The sequence below is a fragment of the Mirounga angustirostris genome, unplaced genomic scaffold, assembly GCF_029215605.1.
Source record: "Mirounga angustirostris isolate CCGP_5_RB_7025 unplaced genomic scaffold, mMirAng1.0.hap1 SCAF_10, whole genome shotgun sequence".
NCBI lineage: Eukaryota > Metazoa > Chordata > Mammalia > Carnivora > Phocidae > Mirounga > Mirounga angustirostris.
Genome location: NW_026991718.1, coordinates 51,384,862 through 51,411,229, shown reverse-complemented (window position 1 = coordinate 51,411,229; position 26,368 = coordinate 51,384,862). Strand labels below are relative to the sequence as shown.

Here is a 26,368-nt window from a genome sequence, read left to right as displayed (position 1 = left end):
CAGAAGAACTATGCCTTTAATCCTGTCTTTGCTGCTGTCCCTCTAGCAGCCATACCTTTCTGAGAAGATTGCCCCCAGAATTCTTAGGAGTGTGGAGGGGAAAGTCTGAAATGAAATGCCTAGAAATCTTTAGGCAAGTAAAACTAACAATGTTGCAGGAAATAGGGTAGTGATGATCCAGGTAGACAACAGGGAGCCAGGGAAAAGAAAACAGAAGGAACTGAGGAAGGAGGAATCAAAGGAAGACAGTTACAAAGGAGACTTAGGATTTGTTTTTCAATGATGGCTCAATCTGCCTGATAAACTCAAATTCTCCCCAAGCTCAGAGTAAGAGGACACAAGAAATTATGAGAGAGAAGATTTGAGAGCGAGAAAGACAAAACCAAGACATTAGAAATCTTTTTCATAGGGTGCCCAGCAAGGGAACATAGAGCTGATAGTGGAGAACCAGTTCTCGTACCCCAGATGGGAGGGGTTAGTGATTACAGGAGGGGCTATACCTCCCATAGGTCTGTAAGGTGGAGGGGACTTTGTCTAAAGAGCCTACGAAAGGTGCAAGGAAAGACTTCCATTCTGTGACATTTAAACCCTCACATTGAACTTCTCATCCTGCCTTTCTTCCCAACTCCCATTGAAACAGCCAAAGGAAAATAATGATAGGGGAAAATCTGTCATTGTTCAGAACTGAACCAGAATTACACCCACATACCAGACATTTCAGCGAATTTCTATGAGACTTAATGCAGATGAAACAAGTTTAAGAGAAGTGTTTGACAACCTTCAATTCCCCTCACAGACAAGAACTGCCTCTCCAGGGAGGGACCCCCACCAGAACCAAGTAATGTTCCCAAAGTTGGCTGTGACAAGGGCTGTGGACAAAATTAATCCCAGGAAAGTTGGGAGGGGCAATCCCCTTCCTCTTGAAGCATCCAGAAAGGGCCCAGGTACGGGGGTGCACCCAGGGCAGGGGGCCCACTGGGGGGCTCACATTTGATGCCTGGCACAGAGAGAACATTGCCAAGGGGGCCGTGGTGAGGACAGCCAAAGTGGCTCCCAGTTAGCTTGATGTGGTTACAGGCAGGGGAAAGAAATGCTTTTTTTTTTTTTTAAAGATTTTATTTATTTATTTTGACAGAGAGAGACACAGCGAGAGAGGGAACACAAGCAGGCGGAGTGGGAGAGGGAGAAGCAGGCTTCCCGCCGACTAGGGAGCCCGATGTGGGGCTTGATCCCAGGACCCTGGGATCATGACCTGAGCCGAAGGCAGACGCTTAACGACTGAGCCACCCAGGCGCCCCAGAAATGCTTTAATATGAAGGCGAAACTGCTCTTTTGAAAGTCTCCACAGACAACTGGCTTTTAACTGTTTTCTTTCATCCATTCATTCCATGACAAGCCTGTTATGTTCCAGGCACTGAGTTAGGCACTCGGAATTCAACAATGGCCAAGTAAAGTGTTCTCTACTTTGTGAAGCCACTCAGAAGAATTCAGCTTACCTCAGGAAAAAAAAATTATCTTTGTATTTGCTACATAGATGCCAAAGACAACAAAAGAATATACATGGGGGGCGCCTGGGTGGCTCAGTTGGTTGAGCGACTGCCTTCGGCTCAGGTCATGATCCTGGAGTCCCAGGATCGAGTCCCGCATCGGGCTCCCTGCTCAGCGGGGCGTCTGCTTCTCCCTCTGACCCTCCCCCCTCTCATGCTGTATCTCATTCTCTCTCTCAAATAAATAAATAAAAAAAGAATATGCATGGGATTTTGAGGCAGAAATGATTGTGACACAAATTTCTGTTTCTCACCAAGGTATCTTAGACAAACAGCTCTAAAAACATAAACCATTTGGACACCACCCAACTGAGGAAAAAAAAAATGACTCCACAGAAAGTGTTCCAACAAAGCAAATAAACTCAATAATGCAAGAGAAATGGTATAAAAGAAATGGCAGTGAATGATGAAAGCAGAACCTAATGAAGCTAATGCCTGATTTTTAATACATTGTGGCATGCAGTGTTGGATACTGGGAGGATGCACATTTTCTTTCCCTTCTTACTAACAGAATCCCAATTTTGTGTGATTGACAACGTGCCCTGACGCAGAGGATGAAGCAAGATAATTCATTGCCCATTGTTGATGTTTGGCCTAGGGCTGGGTACATGACTGAGATCTGACCAACGAAATGTCAGAGATGGGGTGCCTGAGTGGCTCAGTCAGTTAAGTGCCCGACTCTTGATTTCGGCTCAGGTCATGATTTCAGGGTCATGAGATCAAGCCTCACGTCAGGCTCTGTGGTAGGCGTGGATCCTGCTTAAGATTCTCTCTCCCTCTCACTCTGCCCCTCCCCCCCCCAAAGAAATGTCAGGGAAAATCTCTTGTCAGGCTTCTTAGGGAGGAATTGCTTCGTGATAAATACAGGCAGTGAGGTGCCCTGACCTCTCTTCCTGCCTTGAAGATGGTTGTTTAGGGATGAAGTATCTTGAGTATGACAAATATCTTGTGACCACAAGGAGAAGGCCAAGAGAATCTCCGAGATGCCCACATAGCACCTTGACATGTAAGAGCTGCTGAACCAACCTGGACCTGCCTCCCTTCTCCCTCCTTTCTGTAATTAAATGCCCTTAATGTCTGAGCCACTGTTATGGAGTCTGATATATGAAGTTGAGGGTATGGTTGGAAATTTAACAAAACTATTGAAGATAATTCTTTTTTTTTTTTAAAAGATTTATTTATTTGGGGGGGGCAGAGAGTCTCAAGCAGACTCCACGCTGAGCTCAATGCAGGGCTCAATCTCACGACCCTGAGATCATACCCTGAGCCAAAATCAAGAGTCAGAGGCTCAACCAACTGTACCACCCAGGCACCCCACAAAGATAATTCTTGAAAGAAAACATACATGCATTGATTAGGAGTTGGGATTAAGTCATAATAATTATCTAAATCTAAAGGCCCAGGTTACTATAGAAACTGAGGGGACAGGGTGGCATAGAAGAAGGGGCAGTAAAAATGTGCTTATTTTGTCCTTTTTCATTGAAGAGCTACTGTGAAATTCTTCTCTTTGATAGATACAAAAATTCATTAAAAAATTTAAATGTAACTAGTAATAGAATAAAAACAGAATATGTAGCACCCAAATTCCTGAGGAAAAAAGGGAGAAGAGGTAGAGGGAGAGAGAGATTGAGTTAGTAAGAAAGATGAAAGCCAGAAAGCATATATGTGATCAGATGGTAAAAGTAAGCATACATGTGTAAGTGTTCCCATTAAACATTAATAGTTTTAACTCAACTTTTAAAAGACAAAATCCAACTAGAGGCTTTTAAGAAACATACTCAACGGTGATATAAAAAAGCAAAAACAATTGCCCTGTAAATGCAAACCAAAAGAAATCCAGTGAGGTAATATCATTATGAGAAAACAAAAATTTGTAGCAAAAAAAAAAAAAAAAGGAGTTGGTCTCTAAACAGGATTATTTTGGTCAAAACTATTAGAAATATAAGGAGAACTACAAAGACAAATTATAATCCATTTGTGTGGCAGACTGTCACATTAATGGCCCCTACTGAAGCATATTTCTCATTCCTCATGGCCTTGGATAGTCCCTTCCCATACCAAATCTGGGTTTGGCCATGTGTCTTGCTTAGTTCAGTGGGACTTTAGTAAATAGGATGGTGCAAGCAGAGATTTAAAAACACTCTTGTGCATTAGAGCTTGCTCTCCTGGAATGTTTCTGCCATCATGGGTAGAAGAAGTACAGTCTAGTCTACTAGGGGATGGGAAGGCACATGGAGCAGAAATGAGCCACCATTCCTTAACCTAGCCCCATCTGGTCTACCAGTTGAATTCAGCTGTAAGAGGGAAACCAGCCAACTCACAGAAGCATGAAAAATAATAAAATGTCATTGTTTTCCACCATAAATTTTGAGGTGGTTTGTTATGCAGTAACAGATAATGGATATGTTTTATGAAACCTGAATATTTCTTTTTGCCCATGGCACCTCAGAAGGGTAAAAATGAGGTGAGGTCAGGATGAATTTGAATAATTTAATACAACTAATTTAATATATACAGATCAAGATTTCCTATCCTGCAAATATAAATACATTCCTTTCAAATATTCTTAGAAGATATTTAAGAATCAATTGTATCCTGACCCTCAAATGAAACCTTAATAAATTCCAAGAAGAAAAAACTGTTTAGGCTACAGTCATTAACTGTAATACAATTAAAATAGAACTTAATGACAAAAGGACATTTTATATACAATCACTTGGAAATGAATTTTTTTTCCCTAAATTACTCTTGGATCCAAGAGAAAATTAAAATTATGCTACAAAGTAAGTGATGAAACAAAATCAAAACGTTTGGGATTCAGCTGAAGCTATGCAAAGAAAAATTTGTAGCCACAAGTTTTCTTTTATTATTAAGAAATAATAAATTAAATGAAGTAACAATTTAACTAAAATAGAAATTAAAAAAAGAAAAATCTAAGGAAGGCAGAAATACACGGTCACAATTAAGGCACAAATTAATGAATTAAGAAAAGCAAAAATCAGAGAATGCAAGAGCATTTTTGAGGAAAAATAGTAAAAGCATGGCAAGACTAGTCGTGAAGAGTGAAGAGGAAAAAATGTACAGTGTTGGGAATGAGAAGTGGGATAGAACATATGCAGAAAAGATTTCTTAACTATAAGAATAGAGTATAACTCAATGAATTTGAAAAATCTCATTAAAATGATTCACTTTTCTAGGAAGTTATAAATGCCAAATTGGCTTAAGAAGTAGAAACTTGAAAAGACTAATAATCAGGGAAAAAAGGGAAAAGTTGTTAAATAATTACTCCATGAAAGTATATTTCGGGGCGCCTGGGTGGCTTAGTTGTTACGCGTCTGCCTTTGGCTCAGGTCATGGTCCCAGGGTCCTGGGATCGAGCCCTGCATCGGGCTCCCTGCTCCGCGGGAAGCCTGCTTCTCCCTCTCCCGCTCCCCCTGCTTGTGTTCCCTCTCTCGCTGTGTCCCTCTGTCATATAAATAAATAAAATCTTTAAAAAAAAAAAAAAAGAAAGAAAGTATATTTCTTTCAGCCCTCGAGGAATTTAATGCCCTTGCTTTTTAAAATGGTCTTCCTTCCTCCCTCCCTTCCTTCCAAGATTTTATTTATTTATTTGAGAGAGAGAGAGCAAGAGAGCACAAGCAGGGGGAGCAGCAGAGAGGGAGAAGCAGGCTCCTGGCTGAGCAGGGAGCCTGTTTCAGGGCTCAATCCCAGGACCTGGGATCATGACCTGAGCCAAAGGCAGACACTTAACCGATTGAGCCACCCAGGTGCCTCTTTCTTTCTTTCCTTCCTTCCCTTCCTCTTTCTTCCTTCCTTCCTTCCTCTCTTTCTTTCTTTTTCTTTTCTTTCTCTTTCTTTTCTTTCTTTCTTTCTCCTTCCTTCCTTCCTTCCTTCCTTCCATCCTTCCATCTTCCTTCCTTCCTTCCTTCCTTCCTTCCTTCCTTCCTTCCTTCCTTCCTTCCTTCCTTTCTTTCTTTCTTTCTTCTTTCTTTCTTTCGTCTTTCTTTTTCTTTCTTTCAGAAAGGGGGCCTGGAGCTGAGGGAGAGACAGTCTTATTAACCTGACTCCATGCTGAGCACAGAGCCTGAAGTGGGGCTTGATTTAAAGACCCTGATATCAGGACCTGAGCTGGAACTAAGAGTCGGGTGCTTAACCGACTGCAGCACCCAGGCAACCCCTTCAATCAGTCTTTCAAACTAAAGTAACCCTGGTATCTCAGACTAACAAAAGTAGTAAAAAAATAAACAAAAAGGTGGGGGGGACAAACTAAAGACCGATCTGACTTAAGAGCACAGATGAAAAAAGGTAAATACAATGCTAGCAAGTCAAATCCAAAACATTATTTAAAACAATTTGCTATGACCGGAGTGCCTGGGTGCCTCAGTCAGTTAAGCATCCTCCGACTCTTGATTTCAGCTCAGGTCTTGATCTCAGGGTTGTGAGCTCAAGCCCTGTGTTGGGCTCCAGGCTGGGCTTGGAGCCTACTTAAAAACAAAAACAATATACTATGACCAGGTAGCGTTTGTTCTGGTAATTCAGGTAATATTTTATCAATATAAATAACTACATTTTAAATTGAGATATAATGGACATATTAATTTTAGTTGTAATGATGCAATCATTGTAAATAGCACAAAATGATCACCACAATAAGTCTAGTTAACATACATCCCACTTATAATTACACATTTTTCCACATTTTAATCAAAGATAAAACGTAATTATAGTTGTGGGAAAAGGTCTTAGTTAACTAGAAATAGGCTACTTCATTAACATAAGGAATACCTGTATCAGATGGGCATGGATGAAATCCTTCATTTGAAAACATCAGAAGCATTCCTGTTAGCAGGCAGGAAGCAAACAAGGATGCTAATTAACATTCTCCATACAATCTGATTTGCACCATCCCACAGATCTGTTATATTCTTGGTCCCATCCACCCCAGGCTTCATATTCTGTATTGTCTATCTCTGTCCCCCAATTTACACCATTTTGCATTATTTTAGCTTCATAATATGTTCTTATGTGTATTTTCAACTGTGCGCGCATGTGCCCTACAGAAAAGTTTAACACATTAACGCTCCTATCCATTGTGTTGTAGGCAGTTTCCTATATTAGGTATTTTTCTTCAAGCCAAGTTAATATAAATCGTTGGTTTTGGGGTCACACATACACTGGAGAATCTGATGAAAACTATGAAGTATCTTCCCCATGCTCCCCATACAGCTCTCTCTATAACTATATCCATACCTGCATTTATCTACATTCATATACCAAATTGTGCATATTATTACATGCATTTACAGACTCTGAAGTTTGTGCATGGACGCTGGGTTAACAACAGCTGAAATAAATATTCATCTATATTTATTCCAGCACCTATTACATTTAATTCTTTTATCCAATTGACATGCTTTGGGGGATTCTTTACAATACATCCCTAACAAATGTCCGGTATGATCCAAATGTCGTCCCTTCCCCGTAAGTATGTTAATATACGTGCATAGAGAAACAGGTAGAGGCTATAGAGATACCAACATGTTTAACCCTTATGGCTGGGTGGTTAAATGGAGTGATTCTTTGTCTACTCTTCTCTGTATGGATTTAAACATTCCACAATGAACAGATTTCTTTCAGAGACAAAGGCAGTGAGGGCATTTTGGTGGGATTCAGGGTGGCTAAGAAAGAGCCACGAGAGGGTTTCTCTTTTCCTGTCGCGGTAGAGATGATCATGGGGTCGGGAGAGATGAGGTTTGAACACCAACTGTTTGCACCATTGCACCAGCAGCCGAAGGAATTGGGCCCCGTCCCTCCCTTGGGACACAGGGCTTCAGTGTGTGCTGGGTCTGTGATGGGCCCATACCATGCTCCCTGAACAAGGGCCCTGTGTCTGCCACCATCCGACACAAAGGACAGAGGTCCCCTGTTTACTTTAGATTAGAAACGTTCAAATGCAGGACAGCAAAAACATTTGAGTTTTCCCTCTTTTCAGTTTCTTACAAAAAAACAAATTGTAGTGAATCGGGGACTTTTTGGCATCTTCCCTGAATAAAAATCAATCAGACTAGATTGCTGAGGGAGTCTTAAAGAGCTTCCCTTGTTTGTTTGTTTGTTTTAGATTTATGGCTTAAAAGCTAAGAAGTAGCAGTGACTGACTAGGCCCCTGAATCGTCCATTCATTTCCCAGGAAATGGGGCATTCCCAGTACCTTGGTCAGCTGGAACAAGTGCCCTTTGACCTTTTGCAACAAGCCCATTCTAGGCTGGAAGCACCCACAGATTCATGGCCACGCCTTGTCTTCCCTCCCTTCCGCCTAACCTCCCACACATTGCAACACTATTTTCCTTTCAGATACTCATTCAAATCCCCATCTCTTAGAAAATGAGACCCACAAAAGGATAGAAGTTTTATCAGGCAAAAGAGTCTTTCGATCATAAAAGTTAAGGTGGTCCTACCTCAAAAGACTGTCTGAGACTCCAGGGAATTCTTGAAGGCCACGGTGACATGGTCCGAATTTCATGGACTTTCGAAGGTTCTGGGTTCAGATCCCCGCTCCGGCACTAATGAGCCAGAGACAGCTTTCTGAACTTCTCTACTTGTCAATTTTCTTGCCTGGAGGATGGGGGTAATCATAACACTCAGCACAGAGAGCCCTCGGTGGAGATGACATGAGTGGTGTGTGTGATGGGTGTACTCAGAGCGTGAGGCCTGGAACCGCTCTGTGCACGGTGGGTGACTGAGGTGACCTGCAACTGTGGTCACCTCGTAGGGGATGGGCACTTGCCGCGTTCGCCTAGGTTGGGAAGATGGGGCTCAACCAGTGCACGCGGAGCCCCGGCAAAGCACAGCGTGAAGGGACAGTGGCGTTCTGCCTGATGCCGCCTTGTTCTGGGGTAGCTACCATCATATCCGGAACAGTCCGAGGGGCTGGACGGACAACCCTGGCGGAGGCGCTTTTGCACACACCACACCGGACCCTGCCCTCAGAGTCTGACGTCCTCTTCCAGCAGCGTGAGATGGAGAAGGGCCGCCTGCGATGAGAGGCGGCCCCACCAGGGGTGTGTGGTGTGCAAATGAATGGGATGGGAAGGGGGAAGGTGAGACACGAACTGATATCCTGATATCCGTGTGATCCTCCTCTGCCCGGTCACCAACATCAGAGGCAAATATCTGAAGTGATGTTTGCTTGTCACATTCCAGATCCAGAGAAATCCTCAATCAGCTCTTCTAGGGATGCTCTTCGGAGATCAGCCCCTGAGGATCTGACACAGAGCAAGGGAACAGCTAGCTGTCCAGGCAGGCGCACATTCCCACTTTCTTTAGCCACTGAGTTGTTACTGGCCCCCAGCAGGAACATCAAAAAAAAAAAAAAAAGTAAGCCAATTTTAAGATACAACTAAGATTTTAAGATATAACATAAGGATTTTAAGATATAACTAAGATCACACAAAGAAAACTCCTAAAACTTAAGCCATTCCATTACACTTGCAGAGTTCCAGTGGAAACAAACATTTCTTCTTAAAACAGGTAAATGAGCTATTTCTAGAACAGAAGTGACTGCTCTGAGAAATAACCAGAAAGCCAAGGTCAGTAATAAGTTATTTGGAGGTCCACGTGACAAGTGACAAGTTCAGTTTCTCTGGCTCCAGACTAACTCCAGAACCTTCTGCTGGTTCTCCTTCCCCTCCCCTCTGCTTCATTTCAGCTTGCTCTCCTGCTGCCCTGGCCTGCGCCTTACCCTGCCCGGCTCTCCACCCTCCTGCTGGTCTCTCCTTTCCCTCTTTCCCCTCACTCTGCCCCCTCGCCTTCTCCCTCTGTTCACCAACAACATGAGAAACTAAGCATTCCAATGATTTTTTATTTAATTCTAACAAGTAAGGTTTTAGATTTTGTCCTTAGTTTTAGGACAGTATGTTACATTTTATTTATTTGTTTAATCTACATTTAGTTGGCCTTTGTCCAGATGGGATTCACTTCATTTTTCCCTCTTTTAGTGTGTATGTCATTCTCCATTTACCACAATGACAACAACAATCATTTGACCTCTTTCCTGGTCTAAAAGATACTCTATGCTGTCATTTTATTTCTAACTCATATAACAGGATCTCTGGTTTTTAATATTTTTTTTCTTGTGAGCATTCATATAAACTTGATGGCACATGTTTGCAAATATAATAGTAAACAGCTCAGTGGAAGCGGGTTCCTGCCCATTACCCAGCCTTTACCTGTGTCTGAAAACCGCATCCCAGATCTAAGAGCAAGCATGCCTGCCTATGGTGTTTCTTGCCCGATCCTTGACTTAAGTATCACTAAGATCTGGCCTGCTGGCTATCACAGGCTTCTTGATGCCAGACAGGGATCTGCCAAGTGGCCTGCTTCTCCAGTTAGGTGAGACCTTGGAATTCCCCTGGACGGGACCTCCTAGGAGGGACAGGTTCTCTGGTATTGCTGTTGGATCACACTGAGGAAGATAATCAACACTTCTCTCTCATGGTGCTGCTTAAAAGAACTTCCGAATAATTATCTTATTTGATCCTTACCTCAAATATGTGTGGTGAAGCTACTGATGTAGCCCTGTTTTATAGATGTAAAAACTGAGACCCAGAGAGACTGAGTGATTTGTGTAGGGTCACACAGCCAGGAAGGGTCAAGGCAAGCATCTGAATTCTGGCCCCTGAACTCCAAGTCCAGGGCGTGGCACAGAGTGGGCTCAGTGAACATTTGCTCTCCTCTGACACCTCCCATCAGCTGAACGGAAGCCATTGCTTCTCTCTTAGAAAGCCATCTCTCCAGGAGAGGGCATTACCACCACCAGGACCCTCAGCAAAGAGGAATTAAAGACCCGGTCCTCTTGTGACATTTATTATTTAGATCTCAGAACTTTCTTGACCTCTTTGGGTTTTCCCTGCCAGCTCAGCTGATGAGACTGCCATTTTATGTAATACCTGCATGAAAAAGAAAGGAATTCCCCCATTTTTCGCAGAAATAACAGTCGGGCATCATTGTCAAAAATAATAGAAATGTTAGCAACCAGATTCACATGAGGACTATGTGGCCCTCCTGAACTGCATTTCACTCTCATATTCCACTTCATCCTCTCTATGGTTTTCTGGGTAACAGAAAGCTTTTTCTTTTTAAATAACAGCGGGATTGGCAAAATTGGGAATGAGGAGAAAACATGGAACCCAGTTAGAGAAGATGTGGAGTGTATGTAGAAGGGCTAATGGAACTGTAAAACTAGGAAAAAAAAAAAAAAAGAAAGAAAATGTGAGACTTGGCTGCATTATTTGTGGGGGTTCAAACTGGGAAAGGTTAAATACCACAATTTTTCCATTTGTTTTGCATTTTGACTCTGAAAAGAAAGCTGGCTTTGCCCATTTTTTATTTTTAAAAACTTGTAAAAAAAAAAGAGAGAGAGAGAGAAAGGAACAATTAAAAAAACAACAACTTTAAAACGTGACAGCCAAAAGAAGCTAGCTAGAGAAGTAAGTGACTAAGGGCGTGAGGAATGAGGAGCATGCCTCCCTTTGGGAGGGGTTCTACCTGTGTGAATCTTCACACACGGGAATCTTACTGCCAAACATGTTCTCACATGTATGGTGGTGGTGAATGATTTGAAAGAAATCGAAGTCAGAACAAAGAAGAGTCTGGAACATGTTTAATGATTTACCTCTGTAGAGCATTCTGAACAACCTAAAATCTGGGAGACATCTCTGAATTCCTTGCCTCTTGCACAATTCAGCCGGGCAGTAAGAACCAACACCTGTTTCCTTGGGAATGTCTCCAAAAGTCCCAGTAAGGTAAGAAATATCTAAACATGAAATTTAGTTAAAGTAGCCCTACTCACCAGGCTATGATCACAATGAAAAGGTCATCCTTCGAATTCATTAATAAACTTCTTACCCTTAACTACATTCTCAGAAAACACACACACACACACACACACACACTCTCTCTCTCTCTCTCTCTCCCTCACACCCACACACCCACACATACACGCTTCCATGCTACTGAGTCTAAAACTTTCCTAGTTCACTCCTACTCCCTTTCCTGGCTCAGCCTAAATGTCACTTCCTCCAGGCAACCTCCTCTGATTCCTCAGACACGGTCAGGGCCCCCCATGAACTCTGATAGTACCCTGCAGCCTTCTCAAGGGCACTCCTGGCATTTCCTTTTTCCCACCTCAGGGTGTTTTATCTGACTCCGCAGTGCAGTTATGGATGCTCTTCCATGCTACCCCACCCCTCACTAGGTTCTCTTGGGCTTATAAGTATCCTAGGGTGTGAAGTAGAAGGATCCCCAGAAGGATGTGGAGGCCATGGCCCTCTTGGATGTGAGTGGGAGCCAAAGTGGGCATTGGAACCATGAGGGATTGGGGCTGGAGGCACTAAGTCTGCCAACTTGGTCCCTTCAGTGGGCTTTCATGGTGAAGCTTAGGTAGAGAGAGTGGAACTTCCAGAAGAATGGGCTCCCACTGCAGGGACACGTGGATCAGGATAAGGGGCAGCTAAAGTGGGAGCCATCCAGCCCGAGCAACAGGGCCCTACCCCGTTTTCCTGGGTGGCATCCACTCCGGCGTAGCAGGACTTACCAGGGTGAACTTCATAAACCTGGGCAAGTGGATTCTTAAGCAATATATAATTTGACTTAGGAAAAGTAAAGGGGTCTTTTATCTAAATTCATAACTCTTATACTCATACCACAATTATAATTACATAAGGACTTCCCAAATTGTCAGTTTTATGTCTCCCTTCCCCTGTTAGAAGCTTACATACCTAGCACAGTCTGCAATGTGGTTGACTCTCAACAAATATTCACTCCACGAATAAGTGAATTAATCTTTGAAAAATTCCTCGATCTTCCAATAATAACAAACCCTCTCGCTGGAAACTTCTACCAAAGCAAAATCATAAAACTCCCACCACCCAACATGTTTTTAAGAAGTCTACATCAGCCCTGCAAGTCTAAAATCACAAATATTGAAAAAAGTTTTTTTGGTGTTTGTTTTTTTGTTTTTTTTTTTAAGTAGGAAGAATAAAGACATTTTTACCAAGAATGGGCCTCAGCCTTTCTGCACTAGGTATGTTTATCAAGGGCTCACCCTCTACTTCTGATGGGTCCTGCCAGACCACCCCTTTCTCTTGTGTTCTTCCAGCTTTCACCACCTGATCAAATGTCTCTAAAAGAATAAACCCAGGAAGGAGACTTGAGAAGCAAGCAGTGGACACTGGAGTTTTCACTTCTCAGAGAATGTACTGTGTGGAGGTCTCCATTCTACGAGGTTTCAACTGATGGGAAAGGCCGTGGTCCAATGGTTAGAAAAGTGTCTCCCGGGGGAGGGGAGGTGGGAAAGGGGGTCTCTTCATGCTGAGACCAGTGCAGCGACATCTGATGTGTAGAGACAAAATCAAGTCCTGTATACACAGCTCATGAAACGTGACAAGATAATAGCATTCTCTGAGGTTTGGACTCTATTTCTTCATGCCATTCATGCCCAACCCAAACCAAACAGTCCTATTTCACAGATTTCTGGCAACTTGCCTCTCTTTCTCCCTAATGACACATATATAAAAATAGGTATCCACAAAGAAATGACTTCTAGCTTTAAATGCTATTTAGCTAGCAGTGTATGAGACAGTCTCTCCCAACTTTTTTTTTAGTGATATTTATGAAAACAAAGAGGAAGACAAGAACTCAAAAAATACTAGAAACTTTGACCCAGTCAATGGCTTAACTAGATTTAGGAAGCATTTTCATTAACTCTAAAGTGGAACACATTAGATTGGTATAAACCTACCCAGGTAAAATCTCATGCAAGAGAGGTCAGTAGGAAGCCAGTTGCCCTACTTTTGATTAGAGACACAAAGATCCAAGGTCTATACCAAGTAGAACATGAGGAAGATCCTCACATGCCATGGAAGTGCTGCTTTTCGAGGGTGCTGATACTACATCTATTTGGAGGCAGCTCCTCCCAGGAAATAACTGGTCAGGAAGTGTGTGGGGAGGGATGGGAGGAAGGAGAACCAGCAATTTGCTATTCTATCCTGGGAGGTGCAATATTTACAAGTTAAGCGCTACGGGCAGGGGTGGGGACAGGAAGATCACTAATAGCAGTATATACTATCAGCGTCGGGTTTGCAGGTGACTCCTTGGGTCAGAGGAATAGAGAATTGGGTAGGTGAATGTGCTGGCTCAGGAGAATGGAACCATGGTAGGTGCTTGCCTGCTAGAAGCTGAAATTCGGTCTGGACACTGTGCAGATCAGCTTGTACTTCAGGTCTGAAAAGGAGAGGCTCATCCCAGAGTGGACTGAGAGTGTGGCCAAGACAATACGTGTATGCTCACTGATGACCAACATCAAGTCTGGAGATACCATCTTAGTTCAAGATGAGAAAAAAAACCCCAAATCCTACTGTTTATACCTGAAAACGGGGCATGTGTAAAGAGTCCTACAGATCAAGGGAAAGGAGATAGAGTTCTGAAGATTCTTGGAAACAATCTATGTGGTATAACCAGAAGAAAATTTCAGGAAGATTACAACTTCAGTAAAATGCAAGAAGATGTAGTATTTATTAGGGTGATTATTTAATTTTATCCTATTTAGACTGGAAGTGGGGGACTATTCATAATTACACCAGTTACAGGGCAGTAACTCTCATAAAAAGATAAAAACTTCTAAATAAAATTTTAGCACATAGAACCCAGAAAATGCATTTTTAAAAGATGCTACATTGTGACAAACTGGGATTTATTCCAGGAATGTTAAGTTTGATTTCGCATTGCAAAAATCAATGTAATTCATGTATTAACAGAAAAGAGAAAAAAAAAAGATTCTTTTGATAGATGAAGAAAAACAACTTGATAAAATTGAACATGGATTAATGATAAAATTCTCAGCAAACTAGGAATAGAACGGAACGTCTTTAATCTGGTTAAAGGGCATCTCAGAAAATGTATAGCTTCTGTTATAATTAATGGTGAAATAATAAATGTTTTCCCTGTGAAATTGAAAACATGGCAGGGATGTCCACTGTCACCATTTCTATTCAACATAGTACCTGAAGTCTGGAGGGCAGGGGCGGAGTGTACAGCTTGGAAAGAAGCAAAACTTTATTTGTAGATGGCATGATTGCATATGTATAACATTCAATGTAATGTACAATTAGAATTAATAAGTGACTTTTAGCAAGGATGCAGAATAAAAGATCAATATAAAAATCAGTTAATTTCTAGGTATTAGCAATACATAATTTAAAATGAAATAAACTTGGATGCCTGGGTGGCTTAGTTGGTTAAGTGTCAGACTCTTGATTTTGGCTCAGGTCATGATCTCATTGTCCTGAGATCAAGCCCTGCGTTGGGCTCCAGCCTGAGTGTGGAGCCTGCTTAGATTCTCTCTCTCCCTCTCCCTCTGCCCCTTCCCACACCCCACCACACCACCCCTCACTTGCACTCTTTCTCTCTCTAAAAAAAAAAAAAAAATGAAGTAAAATTACTATGTACAATAGCATCATAATTATCAAACACTTAGATTGAAATAAATGTAACAGAAGATGTTCAAGATCTGTCCACTGAAAACTACAAAATACTGAAAAGTAAAAAAAAAATTAAAGATCAAAATTTATGGAGAAATATATGACGTTCATGGGTCAAAACACACAATACTGTTTAGATATCAATTCTCTTCAAATAGGATTGCAATCCCAATGCAAATCCTACACGCTCTTCTTCAATGTGACTTTGCTAATGCCCTATCAGTACATGGAATCTAATTTCCCTTTCTTTGACTCTAGATGCGCTTGTATGCTGCATGACTTTTTAGGCAGATCGTAAGTGGCAATGCAGCGTCGACCTGGATTATTGGAATACTCACTCTTTTAGACTTCAGTTGCCATGTAAGCATTCCAGCTGCATGGAGGTGCCAATCTGTGAGGACCGAACTAGCCTATGTCAAAAGATCACACAGAGAGGCCCTTAGATTATGTGAAGCGAAGACTCCATGAATACCTGGTCACTGACCCCATGGTTCTGGTTCCCTGGTGTCTGAGCTCTAGCCATCATCCAACTACAACTGCATGAGACCCCAGAAGCATAGAGCTAAGTCCTTACTGCATTCCTGACCCCCAGGAGCCAAAGGAGATAATAAAATAATTGTTGTTTTATATCACTACATTGTTTTTCCTAAAACATTTTATTGAGGTATGATTGACATGTAAAAAGCTGTGCATATTTAATGTATACAACTTGAGTTTGGTCATAAGTATACACCACCAAACCATCATCATCATCAGGGCCATAGACATGTCTACCATCTCCCAAGGTTTTCTCCCACATCTATTATTATTATTATCATTATTATTATTATTATGTGTGTATGTGGTAAGAACACTTAACAGAAGATCTACTTTCTTAGCAAATTTTAGGTATAAAATATGATATTGTTATTATAGGTACAATGCTGTGTAGTAAATCTCTTATTTATCTTGTATAACTGAAGATTTGGGCTCTTTGACCATCACCTCCCCATTGCATCCTCCCCCGGTCCTTGGAAATCACCATTCTACTCCCCATTTTTATGAGTTTGACTATTCCGCATGTAAGTGAAGTCATACCATATTTGTCTTTCTGTATCTGGCTCATTTCACTTAGTGTCTTCCAGGTCTATCCATGTTGTCACAAAAGGCAGACTTTCCTTCTTTTTTTTTTTTAAAGATTTTATTTATTTATTCATGAGAGACAGAGAGAGAGAGAGAGAGAAACAGAGGGAGAAGCAGGGCTCCCAAGGAGCAGGGAGCCCGATGCGGGACTCGATCCCAGGACTCTGGGATCATGACCTGAGCCGAAGGCAGACGCTTAACCGTCTGAGCCACCCAGGCGCCCAACTTTCCTTCTTTTTTAAGGTGGAATAGTATTCCACTGCATGTGTCTTGTCTGCTTAGGCTGCTATAACAAAATACCAGAGACTGGGTAGCTTAAATGACAGAAATTTATTTTCCACATTGTGGAGGCTGGGAAGTCTATGAGCAAGGTCCTGACAGATCCAGAGTCTGTTTAGGATCCATTTCCTGATTCATAGTTGGTATATTTTCACTGTGTCCTCACATGGCGGAAGGGAAAAGGGAGCTTTCTTGGGCCTCTTTACAAAGGGTACTAATCATCTATGAGAGCTCTACCTTCATGACCTAATCACGTCCGGAAGGCTCCACCTCCTGATGCCATCATCTTGTGGTGGGGTGGGCACAAACAGTCCATAGCAGTAAGTATCTACCATATTTTCTTTCCAGTTTACTATCACTAGACTTTAGGTTGTTTCCACACCCTAGCTATTTTGAATGCTGCTTCAGTGAACACGGGAGTGCAGATGTCTCTTCAAGATCCTGATTTCTTTTCCTGTGGATGAATACCTAGAAGTGAGATTGCTGGATCATATGGCAGCTCTATTTTTAATTCTTTGAGGGACCTCTATGTTGTATTCCAGAATGGCTGTGTACCAATTTACATTTCCACCTCTGTGTACCCTTGTTCCCTTTTCTCTACAACCTCACAAACACTTAGCTTTTTTTTTTTTTAAAGATTTTATTTATTTATTTATTTGACAGAGAGAGAGAGACACAGAGAGAGGGAATACAAGCAGGAGGAGTGGGAGAGGGAGAAGCAGGCTTCCCGCCGAGCAGGGAGCCCAATGCAGGGCTCGATCCCAGGACACTGGGATCATGACCTGAGCCGAAGGCAGACGCTTAACGACTGAGCCACCCAGGTGCCACCCCCCCTTTTTTTAATTAATAAAAGGCATCCTGGCAGGAGCAAGGTGATATGTCATTACAGTTTTGATTGGCATTTCTCTGATGATCAGTGATGCTAAGCGCTTTTTATATGCCTGTTGGCCATTTGTATGTCTTCTTCGGAAAAATGTCCATTCAGATCCATTGTCCATTTTTAAATCTGATTATTTGTTCTCTTTGTTATTGAGTTGAGGAGTTCATTATATGTTTTGGATATTAACCCCTTATCAGATATACAGTTGCAAATATTTTCTCCCATTCTTTAGGTTGCCTTTTCATTTTACTGATGATTTCCTTTGCTGTGCAGATTTCTTTTTTCATATTGTCCCACTTCTTTATTTTGCTTTTGTTGCCTATGATTTTGGTGTCATATCGAAAAAATCATTGCTAAGACACATGTCAAAGAGCTTTTTCCTGGAAGTTCCAGTCCAAGAGGGCAACTTAGGAGGCTCCTGAACTCACCTCCTTCCATGGACACAACAAATCTCTAGCATTCATTCATTTATTCATCAGTGTTGAGTACTTATATACCAGGCACTGTTCTAGTTGCTCACTACACAGCGGTAGAAAAAAACCTCCACAAAAGTTCTGGCCTCATGTAGCTCACATTCTAGTGGGCAAATAGATGATAAACTAATAAAATAGAAAATATGTGATGGTGATAAGTACTATGGAGTATAATACAGGGAAGAAGGAGAGAGAACAAGGGGGGTGAGTAGCTCTTTTAAAACATGTAGTCAGGGAAGATTTCACTAAGAGATGACTTCTGAGCAAAGGTCCAAAGGAGGTGAGGGAGTAAGCATTGCAGACATTTGGGATAGAGTGGTCTGGGGTAAGGGAAAATAAGTGCAAAGGCCCTGATGCAAGAGGTTGCTGCCCCTTATGGGAAACACAGGAGGGCAAAGGGAAGAGGTGGGAGTAGTAGAGATGTAATTGATTGTGGGGCAGGCTGTATAGGGCCCTGTGGGCCATTTTAAGGACTTGGCTCATTGTTTGAGTGAGTTGATGGGCCACTAGGGGTGTTAGGCAGAGGGGTGACATGACCTGATTGATATTTGAAAAAGATCACTTTATTATTATGATGATGATGATGATGATGATGATGATGTTCAGTTAGCCAGCATATAGTACATCATAAGTTTTTGGTGTAGTGTTCAACGATTCATCAGTTGCGTGTAACATCCAGTGCTCCTCCCAACACGTGCCCTCCTTAATGCCCATCACCTGGTTACTTTGGCTGTGATGTTGAGAACAGAAGGAAGGTGCAGGAGTACACACAGGAAGATCAGGCAGAAAGCTCTTGCAATAATGCAGGTGGAAGAAAAGGTTACTTGGAACAGGGTGATACCTGTGGAATTGGTGAGAAGGGCTTGAATTTTGGAAAAATATTGATGATAGGGAGGAATGACAAGATTAGCTGATGAATGTGTGAGAGAAAGATTTTTGGCCTGGGCAACTGGAAGCTTGGAAAAGCCATTTACTGACATGCGGAAGACAATGACAATTATGTACCAAGCATTGTTCTAGCTGCTCAGGAACTAGAACATGTTTTTTGGGGGGGAATGTCAATTTTGGACAAGCTAAGTTTAAGAGTCGCTATCTAAGAAAAGATGTCAAGTAAATGGCTGAATATACCAGTCTGGCCGAAAGTATGAATTTTAAACCTTCATGAAACAAGAGGTCTGCTTATTAGCTGAGATTTTGTCCTACTCACACTGAAAACAAGCAGGAAAAGGCAAATTATCATTTCCGTAATTAAAGCTTTTAGGATTAGGTGGTTTCATTTCAATCACACAGCTGTAAATAGCAGATTGCTTCCATCTGGGGCTCCACCCATGCTTCAGACCACAGTTGTGTTAACCTCAACATCCACAGGAATTGGTCTATTGCTCTGTAGCACATTGAAATGTGATCTAGAAAAACAACAGTATCCAGTTTTTAACTAACGTGATGTCAGTGAATTAAGTCAGAGCAATAGATCTGAAGTTGAAAAATATCCTCAAGATCAATGCATTCTGGGAAGTCACCTGTAGATGCTATAGGCCCTTGTTATAGGACCTGGGCTCATCAAATAAACAAATTGGGGAAAAAATAGTATTATTAGTCAATTTAAAAATTGTTTCTTTCCCTTTCTCAGACTTCTTCCCTTTTAAGAAAAAACATGATGGTCAAGGTCAAGGTCAGAGGACCTCCAGCAGCCTGTGGTGGTTATAATGGGTATGCCTGCGGGTGTCCTCCAGCCTCAGCCTTGCTGTCTCTGGCTTTGGAAGCCTGGTTTGGGCACCAAGGGCAATGCTAGGATTTCTTGAGTATGACTGTGGCTTGTAATTAAGGGTGACCTAAATATGATTTGGCCACCAGGGAGGTTGTGTTTCCACCTGAAACTAATGAATAATCACTTTCCATATCGTCATCAGCACTCTGCAAACAACTTTTTCACTATTTTTTTCACCTTTGCCAACATTTAATTTGGCATATTTCTTCATATACTAGTGAGGTTGATCACTTCTTAATATATTCATTGGCAGTTCCCTTTTTTTTTTTTTTGAGAGAGAAAGCGAGCAGAAGTGGGGCGGAGGTAGAGGGAGAGAATCCCAAGCAGACTCCCCTCTGAGTGCAGAACCTGATCCAGGTAGATCTCACAACCCTGAGATTATAACCCAAGCTGAAATCAAGAGTCGGAAGCCTAACCGACTAAGCCACCCAGATGCCCTCACTGGTGGTTCTTGTTTCTCGTTTATGTCCTGTCACTTTCCACCACAATTCTTGATATGCATAGCCCATTGGTTTTGTTGCTAGTAGACCATGGATTAAATTTGTCTACTCTGTAAGAGCTTCAATGTGTTCTTTCCTGTTATAAATGATCTCTGAATACACCGTTAGTACTTTATTTTGAATATTTTATTTCATTTCTGGTAGTAGCAGTCTTTAAGTGTGTCCTGATGTTTCAAACAAGCTCATTTGTCAACCCTATGAATGACCATCTGGAGGAGTTAAGAAGGCTTCATTTGTGGGGTTTGTATAACCCAAGCAAGATATCCACGGTCGTATCCTTCTCTGAATGGCCTCAAGACAAGATATACCTGTATAACACTGGTTAGCCTTCCCAGCTTTTGCATTTTGGATTCTGCACAGTCTTCAGAAGCGAATGCCTGAAACCAAAACACCTGACTCACTCTCTGCACACCTTCTTACACCTTCTACGTATACATTTGGACATGGTGGGTGCACGCAGGGCTGGATGACCAGGAAATAACTAGTAGAGCCCCTAGAGGTTATAAATGCTACCAAACTCAGGATTTCTGGGGGAAATAAAAAGCTATTTTAAGCAAACCAATGACACCTTTGCCGTCACCCAGTGTAGGTATTTCCCAAATAGCTAATAGCAAGCTATCAAAACCCTACACGCGCATTTGGAGTTGTGGCTGTCTTTGTCCAATTGGGATAGCTGTAAAAATAATCCAGCCTTCACCACACACAGGGTCCACTCAGCACGGCACTGCTTCCTAGTAGCCCCACCGTCTTGCTGAGGTTGGAGATACTGTCAACCTGGTGGTCGCTAAAACAAAACTGTTCCCCTTGCAGGCCCCTTGATGCTACAATTTAGGCAATGCCATAAAAGAATTAATAGATAAATCCAGCATTCTCTGTAAGCTCTCTAAGATGTTGTCAACGGTTTGCTGATAGCTTAAAAGGGGGCAACTGAACATCAACAAGATCCGCTTTTGATCCACAGGAGAAAGGATGTAGTGTTGGAATCTCTAATAGAATAGTTCTGCATTAAACTGTTAATTTGACCACCTGGTGCTAAGAGAGAGAAAAAAAATGGTTGACACTTTTGAATCATGAAGTCACTTTTCGGTTTGGGAGCTGATGCTTAGAGACGCCCTGATAGGAAATCAGCAGGGCCCAGGGAACACCCATCCAGTGAGTCCCATGATGAGGTCTCTCCCAAGGTCCCCCCATTCTGCTGCTTAAAGCATCTACTTCAACTGCATAAAGTTGATCTTTATCCTAATGTCACACTTGAAAAGAATTCTCCCGCTATCCATCTCTGTTTCTATGCCAACAAAAGAAAGTATATGTATAGTATACATATATTTGTAAATATATATATAATATATATATGCATGCTGTATAGATGCTTGTATTTACATATATTTCATATATATATATATATTTCCCCTTCTCAACCAGCCTAATAATATGTTTTCTGCCAAACTTTAAGCAAACGTTTAAAACCTGGGGAGAGTTTTATCTCTAAACCCAAGCATAACAGTCCAAGGGGAAGCCTAAACCTCACAATTTCTCTTCCTGTGATCAAAGTTGATTCGGCAATGCTGCATGTAGAGTTCTTGGTGAAGAGAAGAATCTGAAAACTCCAAATCAGAAGAAAGAGCTGGAGCTTCTTAAAAACTTCCTGAGTTTATGTGCATCTTTAGATTTGTCTTTGGAAAGCATAGCCACAAGCGAGGCATTGGAAACCCTGGGAAGTCATAAATAGTTTGATTTTTTTGGTAAAGATTTATTTATTTACTTGAGAGAGAGAGAGAGAGAGAGAGAACACAAGTGGGAGGGGCAGAGAGAATCTCAAGCAGATTCTGTGCTGAGACTGACATGGGGCTTGATCTCATGACATTGAGATCAGGACCTTGAGATCACGACCCGAGCCGAAACCAATAAACCGACTGCACCACACAGGCTCCCCAGTAGTTTGATTTTTTAAAAGTGGGCTATACTCAAGATGTCCATCGACAGACGAATGGATAAAGAAGATGTGGTATATATACACAATGGAATATTATGCAGCCATCAAAAGGAATGAGATCTTGCCATTTGCAACAACGTGGATGGAACTGGAGGGTATTATGTTGAGTGAAATAAGTCAAACAGAGAAAGACATGTATCATATAATCTCACTGATATGAGGAATTCTTAATTGCAGGAAACAAACTGAGTGTTGTTGGAGTGGGGGGTGGGGCGGGAGGGATGGGGTGACTGGGTGATAGACACTGGGGAGGGTATGTGCTCTGGTAAGCGCTGTGAATTGTGCAAGACTGTTGAATCTCAGATCTGTACCTCTGAAACAAATAATGCAATATATGTTAAGAAAAAAAAAGAAGAAGAAGGTAGCAGGAGGGGAAGAATGAAGCGGGGGAAATCGGAGGGGTAGACGAACCATGAGAGACGATGGACTCTGAAAAACAAACAGGGTTCTAGAGGGGAGGGGGGTGAGAGGATGGGTTAGCCTGGTGGTGGGTATTGAGGAGGGCACATTCTGCATGGAGCACTGGGTTTTATGCACAAACAATGAATCATGGAACACTTCATCTAAAACTAATGATGTAATGTATGGGGATTAACATAAGAATAAAAAAAATACAAAAAAACCCCCAAAAAACAGAGTGCTGGATCTTATCTCCAGAAATTCTAATTCAGTAGGACTAAGTGGAGCCCCCCAAAATCAGCATATCTAACAAGTTCCCAGGTAATGTTGACGCTACAGGGTAGAATGGAAATTTGAAGGACTCTCACTTTTGACTCTGTAATTTCAGCATTGTTTGCAGCTTTTATAAAAAGCACATGTTTCCATGTAACCAAAAAACAATTTCAAAGAATTGAAAAAATAAATCTTTATGGTCTTCTTAAGAACAAACAACAACAACAACAACAAAAAAGTGGGCTATACTGTCCTGTAGAGAATGTGGCAAGACTATAAATTATAATAAGTGGTTACATGGGGCACCTAAGGGGCTTTTCTAACTGCTTTTATCAAGCAGGGATCCTTGATTTCCTCTGTCTCTTCTTTTCCCCTTTCCCTGCTCCTCCTGCTCACTGTTCACATTTTCTAAACACCATACTCTGCAGCTAATTGCTTTCCCACCAGTTGACTTCTCTTAGAAAGCAGAAACACACTCGATGTATCTTCTGCAAATCATAGATGGCAGACCAACCTACTTGTCTTCCTCAAACCCTTTTTTATGTTTTATTCTTTTTACCTTCACTTAATTCTTCTTTGAAGCTCTTCCTTTCTTTATGGAGGTCTGAGATTCTGACTTAGTCTTTTCCTTCTCTCTAAAGAACTTCTTTTAATATTTATTGCCAAAGCAGGTCTACTGACAACAAATTCCCTCAAATTTTGTTTGTCTGAGAAAGTCTTTATTTCTCCTTCATGTTTGAGGGATAATTTCATGGGGTACAGAATTCTGCAACACTTTAAATATTTCACTCCGCTCTTTTCGCTTGCATGGTTTCTGAAGAGAAGTCAGCTGCAACTCTCTGTCCCTCTATCGAGAAGGAGGTTCTGGTTTTTGTTTACCTCTAGCTTCTTTCATGATTTTTTCTTTATCTTCAATTTTTCTGTAATTTGAAAATGATATGCCCAAGTATATTCTTTTTGGCATTTATTTTACTTGGTGTTCTCTAAGCTTTCTGAATCTGTTATTAATTTGGGGGAAAATCTGTCATTATTGTTATAAATATTTCTTCTCTTCCTTTCTCTCTGTCTTCTCCTTCTGGTATTCTCATTACATGTATGTTACACCTTCTGTGGTTGAGCCACGACCTCGGATATTTTGTTCTGTTTCTTCAGCCTTTCTTCCCTTTGCTTTTCAGTTTTGAAGGATTCTATTAAGATATCCCCAAGCTCAGAGGTTCTCTCCTTAGCTGTATCCAGTGTTCACTAGTAAGCTTATCAAAGGCAGTCTTCATTTCTGTACAGTGTTTTATTTCTAGCTTTTTTTGTGTTTTGGTTCTTTCGGAAGATTTCCACCTCCCTGCTTACATTATTCTTATGTTCTTGGATGCTGTCTACTTTAGCCACTAGAGTTCTTAGCATATTAATCTTATTTGTTTTAAATTGTTGGCCTGATAATTCCAACATCCCTCCCAGCCTGGTTCTGATGTTTGCTCTATCACTTCAAATTGTGTTTTTGTGCTTTTTGCTGTGCCTTGTAATTTTTTCTTGATAGCAGGACACAATGTACCAGGTAAAAAGAACTGTCTTGAATAATGTGGTCATAAGGTGTCGGGGGAGGGGAAATGTTCTATAATCCTGGGATTAGGTCTCAGGCTTTTAGTGAGCCCATGCCTCTGGACTATGAACTTCACAAATGTTTAAAATAAATTTTTTCTCTCTCCTTAGGTGGAAGAGGGTGGCTAGAGTGGGCTGGAGAGGCTGGTGAAACTTTAGATTCAGATGTAAACCCCAGGAAAATTTAACCCTTTTTCTGGGCTTTATTTCCACTTTTTAGAGGTTTTCCTCACCACTCACCTTCACTACACCCCCAGAAATAGTGATTTGAGACTTCGGGGAGTGAAAGCATTTTCTGAGAAATCAGTTGGGTAATGGTAGTTTGGGTGAAATCTTTCACCAAGCTGGGAGGGAAAGAGACCTTGGACATCTCAGTTTAGTTTAAACATAATGGCTACAGGCTCCCTTGAAGAATGAGGATTAGGAAACATAACCCAAAACCATTTGCGGGGGCGGGCTGGAGTGGGGAGCTGATTAAGGGATTAGCTTGATGATATTAACATGAAAGTGGGGGGGGGCACGACAGAATTAATTGGGAACATATGGCCAGACTAGTACACTACAGATGTATTTTCTCAGTTTAAGACTTCTGTTCCTGGTGAGAGTCAACGTGGAAAGAACTCCTTGGGTCATTCCTTCCGTGGCTCCTTGCTTTGCCCTATGCATTCAGCAACAGGATACACCTCTCCATTTCAAGACCCACACCAACAGTTGCATCTTCACAAAATTCTCCATGCCTCCACGGCATCCACAAACACTGTGGACCCGGAGGTGGGGAGGCTTTTCTTGGCCTCCAGTTGCTGTACAAAAGGTGTTTGAGAGACCCAGCACCCTCCCAGTTCAGTGCCATGTAGGACTGACATCACTTGAATCATCGGCGCTGGCCACAGCAAGGTCAGTGTGAAGCAAGGGCTCTGCGAACCATCTGTCTGCAGGGTTCAAAGGTGGACTGTGGGTCCTGCCCTCTCCTAGGCATTGATGACCCGTGGTAAGCTGAACTACATCATACCCAGTGCTCTATTCAGGAGCACGCTCCTGAATCTCACTCAAAAGATGCTTGCAAAGCGTCTTGGTGGAGACGGCCTAGCACAGTAGCATCTAGGCATAGTGAGGGCATGTTATTTTTTTTACCTTTAGCCCTCTGCATTTTCTAAACCTGGGTTAGCCAGGATTCCTTAGAATGGGGCCTGAAAAAAACAGGGAACACTGTGGTAAATAGTTAAAAAAAAAAGAGTATGGAGGCAAATGCTAGTCTCAAATATAATCAAGAGATGCCCTAGCTGTAGGCCCCTGTATAAAATAGAAACCTAGGGGACAGGTAGGTAGGGGAGAGTGCAGGACAGTGACTGCCAAGGGGTATAGGATTTCTTTTTGGGGTGATGGGAATGTTCTAAAATTAGAGTATGGTAATAGTTGTAAAACTTTGTAAATTTACCAAAAATCACTGAATTGCACACTTACGGCATGTGAATTTTTACCAAAAAAGCTGTTAAATTAAAAAAAAAAAAAGGCAGAGCATGGAGAGCCATTATAGATGCAAAGAGTTATTTCTCCTGCAGGATGGACAACTCCGCTGGGAAGCCCGGCAAAACCCAGAGCCTCATGGAACAACTTGAGAAATCCTGTTTTCTCTGACCAAGACCAGTGGGTGAAAATTCCAGGGATGCAAAAAAAGAAAAAAAGAAAATTCCAGGGATGCAGATTTTGTCTTGATATCAGGAAAGGCCTTCTGACTGTTAGCAAGGCTCAGTAAGAGAAAGAATGTTTTTTGTGAGGTGGTGCGCTCCCGGACCCTGGGTTCAAGCACAGTGCTCTACCGAGGAAGGGGACCAGGGACTCTGCAGTGCATTGGGGTGACAGAGGCCTCCTAGGGGGATTTCTAGCTCTGAGGCTCAGGGATTCCACTGTTGCAATAGGAAAACCCCCTGTCCCCTCCAGGGCTCCGTTTGTCCATCCAGAAGCCAGGATGGTCTTTGCCACATTTCTAATTCAACCGGAAGGGGATG

General features: G+C 41.9%; 1 long non-coding RNA gene across 1 annotated transcript in view; it reads right to left on the bottom strand.

The window, feature by feature from the left end:
• Positions 1-5,519: 5,519 nt before the first annotated feature.
• Positions 5,520-26,368, bottom strand: part of LOC135361857 (uncharacterized) — a 30,105-nt gene continuing 9,256 nt past the window's right edge. The window contains exon 3 of the long non-coding RNA XR_010405994.1: positions 5,520-8,884. This is a non-coding gene — a long non-coding RNA (uncharacterized LOC135361857). The remainder of the gene's footprint in view (positions 8,885-26,368) is intronic.